We start from the raw sequence: 15,707 nt of genomic DNA on the forward strand, positions 1-15,707 counted from the left end.
ATGGACTGGAAAATGCTTCCCAAAAGGTCACAGACAGTTCACCAGTAATGATTTGAGCATCTCTTTCATGCAGAGCCCAAACCTTGGGAGAACATATGAAAAGGAAGGGAGTAATTCTCTATCTCTTGTAATTTAGTTCCACACTTTTAACTATTTTGTGCAAATGTGGAAAATATTGAAGGAGGAAACAGACAGAGCTGGACTCCATCTTAGGCCAGGCTGCGAACATTAGGCTACACGCATGGTCACCCTCCCAATGGACTCTGAACTTTGTGTCCGGCGTCTATAGAAATGGCATACCAATGGAAAACCAGACCCCCGGATAAAAGAGCCTCAGGACTTGTACTTGGACTCTCCGTTGCCTAAAAGAATATGCTAATTATCTCTATAACAGAACAAAGTCGTAAATTCCATTAAGTTTTTCGGGATATGACCACAGTCCTGTTGATAAATGTCCACTGTTTATCTAGTTTTGTGACACATGAATCATGGGCTAACTTTGATCGTATCTCTGTTTCACCTTGTCCAGACTAGTTTCAAGGAATTTGGGGAGGTGGGTTTGAGCAAGAACACTTAAGGTATATAAGGTTTTCACAAAAACTGGTCAGGGTCCTTGGCTAAGAGGAGACTCTGCCTTGGGCCCACCGCTGTAATAAACTGCACTCCACTATCTGCATTGTCCTTCTGAGTGGGTTTGTTTCCTGGAATGCATGGCTACAATATAATCACCCGCTCAGGGAGTTTCCAGTTAAAAGGAGAGGCAACCATTCCTCCCCTGGGGAGATTCCTAGTACAGTGGGACCAGCGAGGAACTTCCTTGCTGAAAGGTCATTCTCTGTTCTCCATCCTAGTTGTTACTTCCCAGCAGCACCTGGATCAGTCTGTCCTTTTTTTTTTTCCCAAACATCTTCAACACTCTGCTGTGTCCAAGCTCATTCGTTTTTTCTGTGTTTCTTCCTGCTTCTTGGTGCTTACTTGATCCCTGGATTGCCTTCCCCCAACCACCACCACCAACACTCCCTTCTGTAGCTCCACACATTTGCATCACAACCTTTGCTCCTTCCCTCTTATATAAGGGAAGGGTCCTTCCTCTCTTCCCATTTCATCTGGATCCCAGCTGCCACACTTATCTCCTCTCTCTCTCCAGCATCTGCCATCTGTCTCCCTCAAGAAACACATCTTTCGTCTTTATCTGATCTTAATATTTAGGTCAGACAGGCATTATGGGTAATTTATGATTATAATCAGAGTGATTGTATATTTTGGCTTACTTTGGGACAGTGCTGGGTTTCACGTTGACCTGATGTAATGAATAGATCATCCTTCCATTCTCAAAAGTATCCAGGTTGGATGATGAATATATGGTTGCCTTAATTATAGAAACTGTTGGAAGCCAAGGCTTTCAGCAGTGTTATACCTTCATTTCAGAAATGTTATGAAAAGGCCTTCCTCTTTGTTTCCTTTGAGGTGAAATTAAAGCATCTTGACACTTGTATAATATTTTATAGTTTATTCTCATCCTAAACTGCTGTCCCCTGGAGGCAGAATTTAACTTATAGGTAGGTTTCATTTGACATAGTGATTTTAGACATAATTTGTATGACTTTAGAGAGGATGGATGTTTTATTTTCCATACCACTTCTTACTGCCTCTTGTCTGCCTGGGTCCTGAAGACATCTCACCTTCACCCACCCCCAGCTTTATTGATATAATGGACATATAGCATTGTGAAGGCTTAATGTGATGTGATGATTTGGCACATGTACATATTGTGAGATGTTTACCACAATAAGGTTAGTTAACACATCCTTCACCTCACATAAATAACTTTTTTGTTGTTGTCATTGCTATGGTGAGAGCATTAAAGATCTATTTTTGTAGCAACTTTTGACTATTTAATAAACTATTGTCACACACTGTACATGACATCCCTGAAACTTATCTTATAACTGAAATTTTGTATTATACCCCCTTGATCCACGTCTTCAAATTTCTCTCACCCCTCAACAACCAGACCCTGACAACCAGCATTCTATCTGTGTCTATGAGTGGGGTGCTTTTAGTTTCTATATACAAGTGAAATCCTACAGTATTTGTCTTTCTCTTGTCTGACATTTGTCTGCCATAACAGGCTTGCCTGGTAGCTTAGTTGGTAAAGAATTCCCCTGCAATACAGGAGACTCCGGTTCAATTCCTGGGTTGGGAAGATTCCCTGGAGAAGGGATAGGCTACCCACTCCAGTATTCTTGGTCTTCCCTTGTGGTTCAGCTGGTAAAGAATCTGCCCACAATGCAGGAGACCTGGGTTCAATCCCTGGGTTGGGAAGATCCCCTGGAGAAGGGAAAGGCTACCCACTCCAGTATTCTGGCCTGGAGAATTCCATGGACTGTAGCGAAGAGTCAGACATGACTTTCACTGTCTAACATTTTACTCAGCCTAATGACCCCATGTCCATTCTTATTGTCACAAATGTCAGGATTTCCATCTTTTTATGGCTGACTTTAAATACATTTGAGAGACTTCGCTGGTGATCCAGTAGTTAAGAATCCACTGGTGAGCTAAGATCCCACAGGCCACAGAGGAACTAAGCCCATGTGCCACAGCTATGAAAGTGTGTGCGCTCGGGAGCCTGTGCAGCAAGGAAAGAGTCCATGTGACACGAAGATACTGCAGGCCACAACTAGCTGTATACAGTACTTGCTTTATCCACAACTAAGACCTGACACAGCCAAATAAGTGAATATTTTAAATAAATAAAATACACACACACACAATAGTATTTGCTTTCTCCATTCATCTGTTGATGAATACTTAAAGTTGTTTCCAAGTCATGGCTTTTGGGAACAAAGTGCAGTGAACATGGGAATGCAGATATCTCTTTGAATTCTGGATTTTATTTCCTTCAGACTTACACCCAGAAGTGGGATTGCTGGATCTTATGGTAGTTCTAGTTTTAATTTTTTCGAGGATCTTCCATACTGTTTTCCATCATAGCTGCACCAATTTTCATTCATCAAGACTGCACCAAGGTTCCCTTTTCCCCACATCCTTGGCAGCATTTGTTGTCTTTTCGATGATAGCCATTCTGACAGGTGTGAGGTGAGATGTCATTATGATTTGATTTGCATTTCCCTGATGACTAATGATGTTGAGCACCTTTTCATGTACCTTTTGGCCATATGTATGTCTCCTTTGGAAAATGTCTATTCAGTCTCTTATACTATTAGTCACTCAGTTGTGTTTGACTCTTTGCAATCCCATGGACTGCAAGCTTGCTGGGGTCCTCTGTCCATGGGATTCTCCAGGCAAGAATGGGGGTGGGTTGCCATTCCATTCTCCACTAGAGTGGGTTGTCATTCCCTTTTCCAGGGATCTTACTGACCCAGGAATCGAACCTGGGTCACCAGCATTGCAGGTGGATACTTTACTGCCTGAGCCACCAGGGAAGCCCCAGTCTCTTCAATAGACTGTTTAATTGGATTATTTGTGGGATTTTACTATTGAGCTGTAAGAGTTTCTTAAACACATTGGATATTAACCTCTTATTCGATATATGACTTGCAAATATTTTCTTTCATCCCATAGGTTGTTTTTCCATTTTGTTCATTGTTTCTTTTGCTATGCAGAAGCTTTTTAGCTTGATACAGTTCCACTTGTTGCCATAATTGACTATTTAGAAGGAAACAAAGTTAGACTTGCACTGTATACCATAAACAAAAAGTCTAAGTGGTTTAAAGATCAAATATGAAAATATTAAAATTTAGAATAATATTTACCCTTAATGTGAGAGAGCTGTCATTTTTATGAATGACATAAAAAAACCCCAGAAGACATAAAATTAAAATATTGACAGATTACCAAAAACAAAACAAAAATTTCAACATGGAAAATAATGCCATAAAAAAATCAAAGGACAAGTGATGGTATGGGGAGGGAGGAGGGAGGAGGGTTCAGGATGGGGAACACATGTATACCTGTGGCAGATTCATTTTGATATTTGGCAAAACTAATACAATTATGTAAAGTTTAAAAATAAAATAAAATTAAAAAAAAATAAAGTCAAACTGTGATAACGAAAAAAAAAAAATCAAAAGACAAATAATAGCAAAAGAGAATTTACTAGCATTAATATGACATGTCAAGGGTTAATAGCAGTAATATAGAAAAATGATTTGGCATCAAGATGAGGATGTAAATTCATGTGGCCACCACTACTCCTGCCTCTTTCAAAGATATACTAATAATAGAATATTTTTTAAAGGTAAAAAACTACAACCAGTCAATGAGAGAATTCATGAATGTAAGATAGTGCTGGGTCAGCACCCTCTGAGAAGTTTACTAACACACAGCACAGAGAATCACTAAGCGGTAGAAACCAAGTAAGGTCAGATATACAGAGGATAAATCAAAATGCTCCAACATGTGTCCAGTCGGAAGTTCAGAAGAAAAGCAGAGAGGAAATGCAGGAGCAAAATATGAAGAGAAAAAGCCTTCAGGTTTTTTTGTTTTTTCAGAATGTACGGGTCCCCTGAAAATGCATCAAATATCAAGCACAACAAGAGAAAAATAATTTCACACTAAAAACACTTTGTAATGCAACTGAAGAGAATGAAAGAGAAAATTGCAAAAGCTGCCAGAATGAAGTAGGAGGGTACCTATCGAAGAACAAGTAAATCTTTTTAATTTATTTTTAATTGGAGGATAATTGCTTTACAATATTGTGTTGGTTTCTGCCGTACGTCAACATGCAAGTAAATCTTTAGAACTGATACTAATATTTCTAAGAAGTGGGAGGAAATTACCAAACCAAGGTGTCTATATTCATTTAATCTGTTATTCGTAAATGAAGGCAAAATAAAGATATTTTTGGACATTAAAAAATCTAATTTTCCACCAGGAGATCCTTGAAATCTTTTCTTTTTTCCTCTTTGAATTCTGTTTTTCCCTTTGTGGAATCTTACTTTGTGGGATCTTAGTTCCTCCACCAGGTATCAAACCCTCATGCCCTGCATTCAGAGTGTGGAGTCTTACCTACTGGACTCCCAAGGAAGTCATAGGAGATCCTTGGAATCTTGCTGAAAAACCTGAAAGTTATCTTTTAAAAAGAGAGAGAGAGAAAGGCTCCACGATGGGAGTGTGATGCACAAAGCAAAGAAAACATAATTCAACAGTAATGGTAAATATTGTATACCACTGACTGTAAAAAACATTAGAAACAAAAGTTTTGCCTTCAAAAAAGTAGAGCTAAAACTTTAGACAACTATAATACAGGAATTAGAAGCAGGGGGAGGTTCAGAGGATAGCTAAAGACCTACCTAAGGGAGCTAAGATTTTAGGAGTCTAAAGATACTTAAAATTTTTAGACTTTGTTACAAAAATATGAAGTTAATGACATAAGATAAAAATTCAAGGATAAGTACTAAAGGAATAGAAATTATAACTTTCAAAGCATGAAAGGGAAAAATATTAATAAAGAAAATTTAGCCAGTAAAATAGGAGGCAAGGGACTTTCTTGGTGGTCCAGTGGTTAAGAGTCTGTGCTCCCAGGGCAGCGGGCCCGGGTTTATCCCTGGTCAGGGAGCTAGATCTCGCATGCCACAACTAAGACCCGGTGCAGCCAAATCAAAATAAATAATTTTTAAAAATTAAAAACAAAACAGGAGGCAAGAGAGTTGGAAAGGGAGGTAAACAAGAAGTGTGGGGACTTCCCTGGTGGTCCAATGGCTAAGACTTGGGTTTGATCCCTGGTCAGGGAACTGCATCCCACATGCTACAACTAAGGATCTCATGTGCAGCAATAAAGATCAAAAATCCCCTGTGTGGCAACCAAGTCCCTGCACAGCCAATTAAATAAATATTTTTTTAAAAAAATAAAGGTCATAAGAAAAAATAAGTAAGAGTAGCTACGAAAAGAGGAATTATGGAAAAGAATGTAAAAAAAAAAGTTCATGTTGGGGAAAATGACCTCATTATATTATTGATTCATATTACAGAGACTCAATAGTATGGCGTGAACACAAGATCAGGAATAGAGCAGAGTAGGAAGTTCAGAAATAGCCAAAATACATGCAGGCATTTAGTATTTAACAAAGATCCCATCTCCAGTTGTAACTGAATAAATGATAACTGGAACAAGAAGAAAGCAATTTAGAAAAAAATTAATGGATTGAATACACTCCCTATACCTTAAACTGGGCTAAATTCCAAACAGACATATTTTAAAGTTTAAAAAAAAGTGGAAATATAAAAGCACTAGAAGAAACCATAGGAGAATTATTTTGTAGTTTCAGAATGGGAAGGTCTTTATAAATAGGACACAAAATAGAAAATATTGATAAATTTAAATGATAAATTTTAAAAATAAAAATGTTTAATAAAAGTGCAATGGCAACCCACTCCAGTACTCTTGCCTGGAAAATCCATGGACGGAGAAGCCTGGTAGGCTGCAGTCCATGGGGTCGCTAGAGTCAGACACGACTGAACGACTTCACCTTCACTTTTCTCTTTCATGCATTGGAGAAGGAAATGCAACCCACTCCAGTGTTCTTGCCTGAAGAATCCCAGGGACGGAGGAGCCTGGCGAGCTGCCATCTATGGGGTCGCACAGAGTCGGACACAACCGAAGCGACTAAGCAGCAGCAGCAGCAGCTACATGACAAAATTTATAAAAATAAATTCAAATGACAAATGAAAACTGGAAATGAGAACTATTAATTTGATCCATAGATTAATCAAAGATTAAGAATCAATTTCTTTGAAACATAAAAAAGCTGCTACAGGGACTTCCCTGGTGGTGCAGTGGATAAGAATCTGCCTGCCAAAGCAGGAAACATGGGTTCGATCCCTGGCCTGGGAAGATAGCCACATGCTGCAGAGCAACTAGGCCTGTATGCCACAATTACTGAAACCCGAGCACTGAGAGCCTGTGCTCCACAAGAGAAGCCACCGCACTGAGAAGCCTGCACATTGCAGTGAAGAGTACCCCCACTAGCCACAACTAGAAAAAGCCTGTGCAAAAGTAATGAAGACCCTGTGCAGCCAAAAATAAACATTAAAAAAAAATGCTGCTACAAATCAGTGAGATCAACAATCTCGTAGGAAAATGAGCCAAGGATATGAACAGACAGTTCACAGGAAAGAGAATACAATTCACATTTAAAACATGTTTAAAACATGTGAAAACATGTTTAAAACATGTGAAAAATTCTCAGCCTCACTTAATAAGAAATGCATATTAAAATAACACTGAAATACAATTTTTTACTTGATAAAAATCCAGGAGTCTGATGACACTGTGATGGCCGTCAGGGGAAAAGATTCTTTCATTGCTGGGCCTATGTAAATTGGTGCAATTTCTATGGAAGTCAATATTGCAATATGCTTCAAAATTACAAGTGCTTTTGCCTTGTAAGTGGCTTCCTTTGCTGCTCAGTTGGTAAAGAATCTGCCTGCAATGCGGGATACCTAGGTTGATACCTGGGTTGGGAAGATCCCCTGGAGAAGGAAATGGCAACCCACTTCAGGACTCTTGCCTGGAGAATTCCATGGACAGAGGAGCAGGATAGGCTGCAGTCCATGGAATCGCAGAGTCGAACATGACTGTGCAATTAACTTTCACTTTCTTTTCACTTTACATTGTAATTCCCTTTACCACTGTACCTCAGAAATTTATTTATCCTATAGATTTACTCACACATCTAAAATTAGTATGGATTTGTGGTAATGTTTGTATTAACAAAAGACTGGAAACAACCTAAATGCCCATCAATAGGAAAATGTTTAAATAAATTACAATCCAGTTCTATACCTGAATAGAAATTAAAAATGAGGAAGTTCTGTATTTATAGATAGAAAAATATCACCAAGTTATGTCATTAAGTGGGGGAAAAAAAGTGACGCAGAATAATGCATGTACTATGAATCATTTGGATAAAAATTCTTATTTTCTTGAACATGAATATAAACTCTCTGGAACAATAATGATCTACTAACATTGGCTGCCTCTAAGAAAGTGGATGACTGGCTGAAGGATGGGGTGGTAGAGACTTTTTACTATATATAAATTTTTTTATTTTGTGAAGGTTTAACTTCGTAAATGCTTTTAAGTTTTCACAAAATCGCGTGATAAAAAATGGGCTGAGATTGAACTGTAAATTCACAGAACAATAAAATTAATCAATCAATAAGCATATGAAATAGTAATCTTTCAAAGTTAAAACAAGATATCATTTTATACCTTAGATTAAGAAGTCTGGGAATATCAAACATGACCAGAGACATGGGGAAATAGAGACACCTATACTTTACTAGTGAAAGTATAAATTATAGCAATTTGTTAAAAGTTCAAAATGTGCAGTTAGAGTTTAAAATGTGCAATTTCAGGATTACACTACATAATAATGATGATAATGGAAACATTACTACTACTAATAATAAATAAAAACTAACACGTATTGAATACTTACCATGTACTAGGCACAGTTTCAAGCATTTTATATTTATTAGTGAAATAATTATTTATATAGGGAAGTATTAATGCCACTTTGAGGACAAGTCAACCGAAGGTAAGGGAGATAAAGTAATTATTCCAAGGTTATTTAGTAAAAATGGTGGAATATAAACTTGAACCCAACTAGACTCCAGAGCCTAGGATTCTGCCTAAGAATAGTGCGTGTGTGCATTCAGAGATGTGTATAAGGATGTTAAGTGTAGTATTGTTTATAAAATCAAAATATCAAATAAAATCTGTATCAGGGCTTCCCAACCACATTATTACTGACATTTTAGGCTGGATAATTCTTTGTTGTGTGGACTGTCCTGTGCATTGTAGGCTATTTAGCAACATCTTTCTATCTACTTAACTCCAGTAGTATTCCCCCCTCACACCCCTGTCCCAATGTGACAAACAAGTGTTTCCAGGCATTACCAAATGTCCCTGAGGGACAAAACAGCCAGCTGAGAACCATGGATCTGTAAGTATTCATATGGCTAGGTCTCAATAGTGTGAGGCCATTCATATACACTAAAAAACACACAAAACAGTGCTCCAGATAATTCATGGCTGTCTATATACATGATAGAAGTATAAACACACGGATGGCCTGGAAGGATTAACACTAAATTTATGACAATATTTGAGGACAACAACTAAGAAAACTAAGTGAACAAAAGGAGCTTCAAATTGGTAACATTTGATTTTTTTTTTTTTTTTGTAAATACTGTGGCAAAACAGTTACCTTTGTTAATTCTAGGTTATTGTTACATGAGTGTTTTTTTTTTCTACGTTAACTTTTTCAAAATAATTTAGTTTAAAAAGGAAAACTATAAGAAATGCACAGTAGATAATAGATATTCAAAGTAATTCTTAAATTCTAAAATTAAAAAAATTCAACCTCTCTACTACTCAAGAAAATACAAATAAAACAATTAGATAAAACTTTGTACTTATCAGATTGGCAAAAAAATATGTTTTTTTAATGTTCAGCTCTCATGAGGATGTGGAAAGATGAGTCCTTCATACGTTGCTGGTAAGGTCACATACAGGAAAACATCAGGCAAATGATACAAAATGCAATCAGCTTGTGACTAAAAAGCACATTATAAGAAAGGTAATATGTAAACAAGATTTCTAAAAGGTTTTCAGACCTTAAGATAAGTCAAGGACTGTGGAGTGAGAAAGAATTAAAGGCATAGCCAGGAATTCCCTTGTGGTCCAGTGGTAAATCATCTGCCTTGCAATGCAGGGGGTGTGCATTCCCTCCCTGGTCAGGAACAAAGATCCCACGTGCTGCAGGGCAACTAAGCTCTGTGCACTGCAACTAAGATCAGAGACAGCCAAAAATAAACATTTTTTAAAAAATTAATAAAGGGATAGCCAACACAGAGATACCCTGTGAATGGTCTCCCTAGGAGACAGATTTTGCTTAGTTAAAAATAGAAATTGAAAGTAACAAAAACAATTCTGTTTAAAATACCTTCAGTTCAGTTCAGTTCAGTCGCTCAGTCGTGTCCGACTCTTTGCGACCCCATGAATTGCAGCACGCCAGGCCTCCCTGTCCATCACCAACTCCCAGAGTTCACTTAATGCCTTTAAAATATTTGCTGAGAGATTTTCCTGGTGGTCCAGTAGCTAAAACTCCAAGCTCCCAATGCACGGGGCTGGGGTTCGATCTCTGGTCAGGGAACTACATCCCACATGCAGCAACTAAGAGTTCGCAAGCCACAACTAAAGATCCCACATGTCACAGCAAAGACCTGGTACAACTGAATAGTCTTTTTTTAGTAAATATTTTAAATAATAAAATAAAATGTTTGCCAAGTTGGCAAATTGAATGAGGTTAACCTATAACCCCACTTAAAAGGAGTAAAGAGTTTAAAGTCCTCTATAGAAATCATATCACACAGAGAGCAAAGAAAAATAACCATAAAAATAAATGCATGGGTTGACAGAAGTCAATTTATAAGTAATAGTTATGGCATTCAATAAAACATGGGACTGAGTCACTCAAAAAGAGTTGGATTAAAAAAAACACAACAAAATACAATGTTCCTTTTCTTCCTTACACTCATAAAAAGAGATAAAATAAAAAATACGTGAAAGATATAGCATAGCATTTCCCTGGTGATCCAGTGGCTAAGACTCCACCATCTCAATGCAGGGAGTGCCCAGGTTTGACCCCTGGTCAGGTCACTAGATCCCACATGCCACAACTAAGACCGAGTACAGCCAAATAAATAAATAAATATTAAAAGATATAGCATAAATGCAGAGATAATTAAAGGGCTGCTATGCTAACGGAAATAGAAAAATCCCAATGGCAGGCTTATCTGTCTCCCTCTTTCAGGAGAAACTGCAGGCTTCCTAAACAACTCGACTCCAGATGAAGTACGAGCAAGGAGAAGCGAAGAAATCAAAAAGATCTGGTCTTCACTTGACTCATTTGCCTAAAACGATTGTAAAGTATTGGATTGACCTGTAGGATGGCTAATATTATGTGTCAATATGGCTAGGCTGTGCTACCCAGACATTTGGCAACACCAGCCTAGATGCTGCTATGAAGGTATTTTTCAGATGGGATTAACAATGAATATTAAACATTTACCTTTAAGTAGACTTTTTGAGTAAATTACCTTCTCTGGTGTGGGTGGGCCTCAACAATTAGTTTAAGGCCTTAAAAGAGAAAAATTTACCTTGAGAAGGAGAGGATTCTGACTCCAGATTGCCTCTAGCTGCAACATCAACTCTTCCCTGGGTCTCCAACTTGCCTGGACTGCCCTGTAGAATTTGAACTTGCCAGCACCCACAGTCACATGAGCCAATTTCTTGAGGGAACTTAGCTCCCCAACCAGGGATTGAACCCAGACCACAACAGTGAAAGCACCAAGTCCTAACCACTGGACCACCAGGCAACTCCCGAGTCAATTTCTTAAATCTCTCTCTACACATCAATTGGTTCTCTTTCTCTGGAGAATTCTAATACAGACTGTCTACCCTCAACTCACACCCTCCATAATTAGGCTACCTGGGCAGTAAATGACATCAAAGAAAACTGGCAAGAAGAAGCAAAAATATGGTTGCAGCTGAGGATCTAAACATACCCCTAAGCAGAAGACATCAGACTTTGTAATATTTTGTACCATAGAAGTACTGTGCTCAGAGCCCAGCACAGAGTTCTTCGTAATTCCTCACTCGGAGACACTACAGACTTTTCAGGAGGATGCTAGGATGGTGAACGGCTTCGAAATCCAATCGCAGTAGATGGGGGTGAGGATCTGGCATTGGCCCGAGGAGCCTTGGGAGGACAGGAAAGCTGCCTTCTGAACGTTAGGAAAATTGAAGTGAATGTCCACCCCTCCTGTCTTCCAAGCAGATTGTAATGAGCCAAATTACATGCACCCAAATTTGTATGTTGAAGCCGCAACCCTTAGTACCTCAGGAGGTGCCTATCATTTTGAGACAGGACTTTTAAAGAGTGACCAAGTTAAAATAAGACCATTGAGGGGGGCCTAAGCTGACAGGAGTCCTTGTGAAGAGAGATTAGGACACACAGAGACGTCAGAGATGCTCTCATGCAGAGGAAAGGCTGTGAAGCCAGCCAGTGGCAAGCCAAGGAAAGAGGCCTCAAAGGAAACAGCCTGGATGGTGGACTGCTAGCCTCCAGAACTGTGAGGAAATGAATTTCTTTTGCTTAAAGCCACGCAGGTGGTGGTATTTTGTTATGGCAGCCCTAGCAAATTAATACACTGATACACAGATTAATGCCCATGTCACTGTAAAGCCCACCTTACACCTCACCCCTAGCTCTGAGTTGCCTACTCGACAAGGGGTCTCCCTACTCCTCCCACCTCACATGGGACACAGCAGGACTCAGGGCTGTTCTTCTTCCATTCCAAGCTCTAGGGTGGACATGAGCTGGTTCAACCTCTCTGAACTGCATGTTGGCAACATATACTAGATAAAATTCTTTAAAAATGCACATAAAATCTTTTGTCTCAGCAATTCCATGTCCAAAAATTTGTCCTACAGATACTGAGTATTTCTATATATGCCAGGCACAGTTCTAGGACTAGTGATAGTGACAAAGCAGACAAAAGCCCCACTCACTGAGAAGAGCCCAACAAATTAGCTAACCAAATGAATTATACATTAAGGGGCAATACATATTATGGAGAAAAGGCAGGAAGGGGGGGTTTCAATAGATGGTCAAAATGGGCCTACCTGCATCCTCAGTGGTGTCCAACTCTCTGCGAACCCCTGGAGCAGGTTGCCATTGCCTCCTCCAGGGATCTTCCCCACCCAGGGATCGAACTCTTCTGTCCTTTGCATCTTCTGCACTGGCAAGTGGATTCTTGACCACTGCACCACCCTGGAAGTGCAACATGGGCCTAACTAATGTAGTGATAATCAGGCAACAATTTGAAGGCAGTTAACAGCAAAATGGCAACAGTTGTTATTGCTGGTTGGTGGAATTATGGCTACTTATTTTCTTTTTTACTTTTCTGTACTTGCCAAATATATTACAATGAATGTATTTCTACAAGGTAAGGAAACAACCCAAAATAAATATTTTTATAAAGCCATCTTCAGTCAGTCCTGTTTTCTACAGGACAGAATCTAAACTGCTGATGTTTAAAGGCCTCCTCCCTTCCATTTAAGCTTATCTTTAGTTTCTCCTCAAGATAAACTGTCTTTTCCAGTAAGGCTGATACTCTGTGACCCATATGTGCCAGTAGGGTTGCCAGATTGAGTAAATAAAAAGTACAGGCCAGCCAGTTAAATCTGCAATTTCAGATAAACCGTGACTACTACAGGGGTAACCCACTCCAGTCTTCTCGCCTGGAGAGTCCCATGGACAGAGGAGCCTGGTAGGCTGGAGCCCAAGGGGTCGAAGAGAGTCGGACTCGACTGAGCGACTTCACTTTCTTTCTTTCTTAAGACTTTATGAAATCATCTGAAATTCAAGTTTAACTGAGACACCTGATTTCTAGCTGGCAATACTACATGTGTTCTTTCCTCATCTGCTGGAATAATCTTTTTTCCATCTTCCCAAACCTTTCCAATTAAGCCCAAGGGTGGGGAGGAGGAAGAAGAGGTGGGTGGAACAGAAAAGCACGCCTATATAAGTTCAGTCAGCTCCCATATAAGGTAGTCGGGGGCTGAGGATGGGCCACAATGAGGGGCTCCCCCTTTCCTTGGACTTGTGACTCTCCAGTAGATAAAGAATGCACCTTTGATTGGAGGGCCCTGACCCTGGAGTCATGTAAAGAGATGAAAGTGCCAAGGCTCTCAAATTCTCTCCCCAAAAGAAACTATTTCAGTTTAAAGGACATTTGTTCCAATCTTTGCTATTTTAATTCAGGTAAAATGTCCTTAGTAACTTTTTTTTAACCTAAGAGTGTTAAAAAAAAATTACATTGCAATGCCTTTTTTTTAGATGTTGAATAACTTGAGGACTTTAAAATGGACAGCTTTTGTTCCAAATAAGAATACGTTTCTATTTGTCTGACCCACCCATTGTCCCCTATCCCGTTCATTAGCTCCACGGGGACCTGAGAGCACCTTAAAGTTGATCTGAGTCAGATTATTCAGTTGACTCAGAGATTCTGCTAAGTCTGCAGGGGGAGAGCTGATACTCCTCTCTCCTAGGAGACAGCAAGGTACTCTGACCCAGACCTGGCACAGAAGACCTGCGACGCCCAGGCTGCCAGAAACCCCTGGGCTAATCTCCAGCATCTTCAGTTCAGTTCAGTTCAGTCGTTCAGTCGTGTCTTACTCTTTGTGACCCCATGAATCGCAGCACGCCAGGCCTCCCTGTCCATCACCAACTCCAGGAGTTCACTCAAACTCATGTCCATCGAGTCAGTGATGCCATTCAGCCATCTCATCCTCTGTCGTCCCCTTCTCCTCCTGCCCCCAATCCCTCCCAGCATCAGAGTCTTTTCCAATGAGTCAACTCTTCGCATGAGGTGGCCAAAGTACTGGAGTTCCAGCATCTCCAGCCCACAACAAATCTAACGCTGGCCAGCTGCTCCAGTGAGTCCAAATCACAAGACAGATGGGGAAGCAGCTGGATAAACACCCAGGACAAAGTCTAGAAAACCCCTCCCAAAGCCACATGGTAGAAAAAACTTTCCCCTTAAGACAGTGGGAACTAAAAGTCCTTACTCATGGCAATGTTTTTCCATCTTGATCACTTCAGCACTTAACCTGGTGCAAGATAATTTTGTTGCCATATTAAACTGAACCAATTTATAAGGGCTCTATGTACTGACATGACAAAGATAGCTAGGCTATAAAAGTGAAAAAGAATATTATTTGGCAGGCAAAATTTTGCTTTAAAGGGGGAAAAAGTACAAATCTATATATGTTTATATATATATATATATATAGTATAAATACACTTGTATTTACTTCTACCTACATAAACATTGAAACTGTTTACCTCAGACTGGGACTTGAACCCACTTGCTGGGACTCAAACCCAGCCAAAACCCAGTTTGGGACTCGAACCTACATGGTTGGGACTCAAACCCAGCCAAAACCCTGCTTGGGACTTGAACCCACAATCTTTTAATTAGAATCACTCACCCGATGTCTGGACTTACTGAGGTTCAGGTTCTTTGTGTCTCAGCGCAGAAAGAATTCAGCGTGAGGCAAGGTGACAGGATTTACTAACACAGGACGCTTGTAAGAGATGCAAGCGGGCAGGCGAGGTAGCTCTGCCCTGAATTGAGTGGGCTACAATTTATAGTAGAAAAAGGGAGAGGGGAAAAGACCACTTTCTTCAGGCAGAAATAATACAGACGTTAAGGCATTAACTCCTCCTTCACTAACTCCTCCTTCATATTAGGTTGGAAATTGTCTGACTCTCTGAGGTCAAACTAGGATTATCGTATTAGTAGAAGGGTGGTGGTCTTCCATCTAGTGGCCTCCGGCATATCTTGTGGTTTTGTTTATGGTTTTATAATTAAGCAAGACTGCTTCATTGAATAATGTTCCAATAGCTTTTTTGAGCCATCACTGACTTACAAAGGCCTCCCAAAGTTTCCTAGGTTTCCTTCTCTATCTATAGGCCCCTTTGGGGACTTCTACAACTACTTGTATAACTATCCTATTCTATCCCTATCAAAAGGATACACAAGAAACTAGTAAAAGTGTTTACCTGTGGGGCAGGGGTGGGGGTGGTAGTGGCAGATGAGATGAATAG

General features: G+C 39.7%; 1 long non-coding RNA gene across 1 annotated transcript; it reads right to left on the reverse strand.

Annotated features, from left to right (window-relative positions):
- Nucleotides 1–6,305: 6,305 nt before the first annotated feature.
- On the reverse strand, nucleotides 6,306–15,330 carry LOC129645671 (uncharacterized). The gene is made up of 3 exons (XR_008711470.1): nucleotides 15,089–15,330; nucleotides 12,719–12,866; nucleotides 6,306–6,648 (listed from the first exon to the last, which is right to left on the reverse strand). It is a non-coding gene; the product is annotated as an uncharacterized LOC129645671 (long non-coding RNA).
- Nucleotides 15,331–15,707: the final 377 nt, after the last annotated feature.

This window comes from Bubalus kerabau, chromosome 3, assembly GCF_029407905.1.
Source record: "Bubalus kerabau isolate K-KA32 ecotype Philippines breed swamp buffalo chromosome 3, PCC_UOA_SB_1v2, whole genome shotgun sequence".
Lineage (NCBI taxonomy): Eukaryota > Metazoa > Chordata > Mammalia > Artiodactyla > Bovidae > Bubalus > Bubalus kerabau.